Raw genomic sequence first — 6,000 nt, 5'->3', positions numbered from 1 at the left:
AACAAATTAATAAAAAAGATCTCTACTCTCAACTTACGGTCCAATGCCATGGAACTCCTGAAGACTCCTAGAATCCACCGTGCCCGTTCAGGGGCAAAGGCTTTCTCTTGTCTTGCGCCGCGTTACTGGAACTCGCTTCCTATCGCCATCCGGAAATGCCCCTCCCTCACAGTTTTTAGAAAAAAACTGAAAACTTTTCTGTTTCTGACCCCCTGACACCTGACGTAGATGCCTCTTTCCGCTTCCCCCCTCAGTGAACAACTAAGTACAGCGCCGAGATGCCCCCGGGTGAGTCGCGCGCTATAAAAATATCCCTAACATAACATAACATAACAACCATTAGTCCGTGTAAGAGGCGATTATCCTCCTAAGCGCTGGATAATGAGGGAGGAAGATACCACTTTACCCTAATGAGCAACTAACCTACAAACCCCTCTTATACTCATTAGGCCCTAGACTCCACATTTGGTATTACCCTCATAACCGGGACAGATCTGCTAGTTGCGGTTTAAGTGAAATACTAATACTCTAATTAACCTTTACATTAACACATTTCAATGAATAAACAACCCAACTCATTTCTGTAGATATTCAAATTCAATTTTATATTAATATTGCAAATTAAATCATTCATTTGATCAAGTTGCCATTCATATTTACCTATTCTGGCTAAAGTCGTCTTCTATGTCAAATCTGGCAGTCTTGCAAATCTATGCCCATCAATTTTAGCAGGTTAAGTTCATCAGGATTTTGGGCATTAATTCAGTCCGTCAAAGATTCAGGCTAACAGCTGTCCTGCAGTGTCACCGTCCTCTCCGTCAGCATATCATCAGGAAATCGAAAAGCGTGATCCGACGAATCTAATTACCTCTCTATTCTACCATAATTTATAGTAAAATCACATTCCAAAAAGTATCGAATATTATTTTAGAATGTCTCTGATTGGTCAGTCAAATTTGTTCAACAGGGTTCCCATGCGGTAAATGTCTCTTTAGATGTAGTTCATAATTTTTCCAGTCCAAAGTATCTTTTTATTGTTTGTTTTAGGGCATCTGGCTTGCAGCCCAGAACGACCTTGGTAGGCACAGTCGCATTAGGGTCACAGGAAGGCCACTGCTGCTGATGGTGACGCATGCGCACTTCACCCAGAGACTTGAGCAATGGAGCCGGTTTCATCGGATACAGGAGTCAGCCATTTTGTGGCCACTCGAAATGGTCAACTTAAGCAAAGAAAGACAAAAACGTAATTAATACATAGAAATGACTAATAAAATGTTATTCCCTCGCTAATACCCATATGTGTGTGTATTTATCTGGCCAAAAGCAACACTCAATGCGGTTTATACTTAAAAAATAAAGCACGAATCACAATGACATCACCAAAGCGACATGTATCATGCAATGTTCTAATTATCTATCAATAATATGCGCATAAAATTTAGTTCACGTCATTAATTAGGCCATGCAGATGCAAATTCCACGTGTATTTCGATCATTAATAAGGTTGGTTAGTTATTTTCACATCACTTCAAACCATGAGTACGATTATAATTAATTAATTAATCTAATTAATAAAATAACATGCAAAATGGGGTGGGTATACAAAATTTTGCATAACCCGCTCCAGCAGAGGCAGAGGTCCATACTCATTAAAAATTGACCTCAATTGCGGAGGGTAATCTCTTTGGTGATCCCTTCGTCAAAGAACTTGGCAAGTTCGTCAATACTTTCAACTCCTTAGACAAGGCCCAAACGTCAATTAAACGCACCTTTACCCCGCGTGTTTTTGGCGCAGCCGGTCGTGGCAGGGGGTGCTCGACCGGCAGACCCTACAATAGAGCCTCTTATAAACAAGGTGAATCCCACAGAGGACTTTATCAAGACCTGGCCAAATTCAGGAACTTCTACCCGACCAGGAGCTTTCCTCCTCGCCGCGGCGACAGAGGCAGAGGAGATGGTGGATGCAACAATCAGAGAGGTGAGAGTTCAGAATGCGAGGGGTGTGTGGTTGGGGGGCAGACTGCAATGTTTTCTTCACAATTGGTCTTTGCTTACCTCCGACGCTTGGGTTTTGCAAACCGTCACTGGATTTCAAATAGAGTTCTCAGGCCTACCCAAGCAACCCCTTCGACCCAGGCCTATAGCCTTTACTCGGGCTCAGAGTGTGCTAATAGACATCGAAATCTCAGACTTACTGCAGAAAGGGGCCATTACTTACTCCACTATCCACCCTCGGGGGTTCCTCAGCAAAATTTTCTTAGTGGAAAAGCAGGAAGGGGGCTATCACCCTGTAATAAATCTCAAAGAGTTCAACGGGTGGCTCACTTACTGCCATTTCAAAATGGAAGGTATTCACCTCTTACGTGATCTATTTCAGGAAGGGGACTGGATGGTCCACCTGGATCTGAAGGATGCCTACCTTACGATCCTGGTTTTTGCCCCACACAGACATTTTCTTCCGTTTCTGCGAGAAACACAGACTTATGAGTTCACCTCGCTTCCTTTCGGGCTGTCCTCCTCTCCATGGTGCTTCACCAAGGTGATGAAGCCGGTGGTGGAGCGCCTCCGATCGGAGGGCATTCGGTTGATAATTTATCTGGACGCCATGCTCATAATGAGCAAATGTCCGTGGAAACTGATGGTTCACCTACAAAAGGTGGTGTCCCTCTTGGAGTCGCAAGGGTTTGTTATCAACGAGACCAAGTCAGACCTTCTCCCTTCACAGAGAATGCAGTTTCTGGGCTTTATGATAGACTCGGTGGCGGCCACCTTGTCCCTGCCCTCTCGGAAATTATCCAAGATCAGACACGAGAAGAAACGCACTCTGGCAAGACCGTCAATTTTGCTACGACACTTAGCGAGGGTGGTAGGCCTTCTGTCGCCATCAATTCAAGCAATATTCCTGGGTCCCCTGCACTACAGGGCCCTTCAACGTCTCAAAACATTTCACTTGCGCAAAGGCCTCACCTACTCTCAAGTCGTTTCCCCTCACAGAGGAGGCCAGAACAGAGTTGCAGTGGTGGATGGAACATATGGATGCATGGAATGGCCGGGCAATATTCGGTTCCAAGCCGGATCTGGTAATAGAGTCCGATGCCAGCGGCTCGGGTTGGGGCGCGCATTGCGGCGAAGTATCTACAGGCAGAAGATGGTCATCTTCAGAAAAGACCCTTCACATCAACTGCTTGGAGTTTATGGCGGGTTCGTTTGCAGTGAAGTGTTGGACAAAGGACAAGGTCCAAAGCTGTGTTCTTCTCAAGATGCACAATGTGGCAGCAGTACGCTACATCAACCATCTCGGCGGGACTCGATCCAAAGTGCTATCTAATCTAGCCCGCGATCTCTGGGAATATTGCCTGTCCAACCAGATATTCCTGTTAGCGGAGCACCTTCCGGGGTCGTCCAACCAGGTGGCAGATTGGTGCTCTCGTCACTGGAAGCACACCAGCCTATGGCAGCTTCATCCTGGTGTTTTCAAGGAAATCCAGGCCCGATGGGGTCCATTCTCAGTGGATCTCTTTGCCTCTCTGCTGGACACCCAACTGAAACGTTACTACAGTTGGAGGCCTGATCCGGAGGCATTGGCAGTGGATGCTTTCCTTCAGGATTGGAACACGGAACAGGGTTACACATTTCCCCCCTTTGCGATGACCATGAGGTTATCAACCCAGGTGAGGAGACAACAGGCTGATCTGGTGGTGATTACCCCGGTATGGAGGTCGCAAGCCTGGTTTCCGGTTCTGATGGAACTTTCCTGGGGTTTTCCAATCCCTCTACCCCTCAGTCCCGATCTCCTCAAGGATCCTCAGGGGAATCCTCACCGCCTTCTGACCACAGGCAGTCTGCGTCTGATGGCTTGGCGGGTTACAGGCAATGCTGGAAAGTCCCAGGCCTTTCGGAGGATGCTGCCGGGTTGCTCGCTAAATCCTGGGCTGACAGCACCAATTAGAGATATCGATCAGCCTGGTCATGGTGGAGCAGTTGGTGTCTGCGACAACAAGTGGATCCGATGGGGGCGGACATTGTCCACGTCCTGAACGTCTTAGCCTCCCTGGCGAAGGAGGGATTGGCCTATAGGTCAATTAATACCTTTTGTTCAGCGATCTCGGCGGTCCACATTCCACTGGATAACCGCCCGATTGGGGAACATCCGTTGGTCAGTAAACTATTGAGGGGTATCAGGTTATCGGTCCCTCCGGAGCCCCGTTACTCAGGTCTGTGGGACGTGAATAAAGTTCAGAACCTGTTTCGATCGTGGCCATCAAACAAATATTTATCGAGGAAACAAATGTCAGCTAAACTCGCAATGTTGCTGTGTTTAATTTCTTGTCAAAGAGTTTCGGAAGTGAGGGCTTTAGATCTCACGGGCCAGATTTTCACTCCGGATGGAGTTACTTTTCACATTTCTACTCACCCATAGAGTAACTGACTCACCCATACTGTTATACACACAACTCACTTAGCCATACAGTTACTAACACACCCAGTCACTCACCCATGCAGCTACTAACACAGCCACTCACACATGTATACAGCCACTCACACACCCACTCACTCGCCAAAACAGTCACTCATACACCCATTTAGTCACCTATAGAGCTACTAAGACATGCACTTACCCAACTGTAGTTTGCCACACCCACTCACTTACTCACCCACGCAGTCACTGACAGACATACTTATCCACCCATACATTCACTGACACATGCAGTCAGTCTTCCATTCAGCCACTAATTCACCTGCTTCCACAGTTATACATTCACTGACACAACCACTAACTTCCCCATACAGCTATTAACACACACACTCACTCACCCATATGCATATTAACACACCACTCGCTCACCCAAACAGCTACTAATGCATCTATTTGCATCTATTTGCACCCACCCACACAAGCAGTCACTCACCAATACAGTGACTGATGCACCCACTCACATACCCATACAAACTCAGTCATTCACAAACCAATGCACTCACTGTCACACCAACTCACTCATCACCACCCTTCTCTGTTTTAGTTTCTCTCATTGTTCTTGAGATTACGGACACCACATTTCATGTTTTTATTTTTAGGTAAGCACTTTTTATCTATCAGGTATTTTCTAAAGTATCTTTCACATCCTTTATCTTGTCATTATTATACACTTTTGGGTATATCTATCTTGGGTAGTCTTCTATTCGTCTCACAGGGGGATACATTTCAATTTCTCCTTCTTTATCTATCTTGGGTAGTTTTCTATCCATCTCACAGGGTGATACATCTCAATTTCTCTTTTTCTCGTTTTTTTCATCTTTGGTCAGAATTAAATGACTTACTTTTGTGCTCCACTGTTTATTTGGATAACTTTATTTAATTTTTTTACTACGCACAGAAACTTTTTTATCAGTACAGACTCAGTGTACTACCATGTTATATATGTTAGGTTTTGTTATGTCACATGGACTTTGTCTCTTTTTTATACAGAAAATCAAGTGGCTTCTCCTGAAGAAGGCGTTTGTTACGCCAAAACGCGCGTAGAGATTTACATCTCTATCTACCCACATCTAGCCACTCTGTGTTTTTTTATTAGCATATAATGTACCTCTATGTGTTTCCATATATTTTGTTTAGAATATATGTGAAGTTACATCAGCACACATATATGGTCATTTTGATTGTTATGTTATTTGTCATGTTATTTGTCTTTCAAGTCGATATATTTATTTCAACAAAATGATTATCATAATAAAATGAATTGTTTTTAATGTCTTTCGGTAGTACACTGAGTTTCTGTTTATATGTATGAAACCTGATTAGCGCCAGATTTGTTGTGGCCTAGGATTTGTTATTTACTTCAACACCAACTCACTCACCCATATACTCACTCGCTGAAACACTTACACATCCACTTACTTACTCATGCACCCACTCACTAAAACAGAAACTCAGTGATTCATACTCTTTCTTATAGATACACACACATACAGTTTATATTTTTTTAAAGCAGGAAAGGTGGT

This window comes from Triturus cristatus, chromosome 6, assembly GCF_964204655.1.
Source record: "Triturus cristatus chromosome 6, aTriCri1.1, whole genome shotgun sequence".
NCBI classification, from domain to species: Eukaryota; Metazoa; Chordata; class Amphibia; order Caudata; family Salamandridae; genus Triturus; species Triturus cristatus.
Note: the sequence above shows the minus strand (reverse complement) of the source record.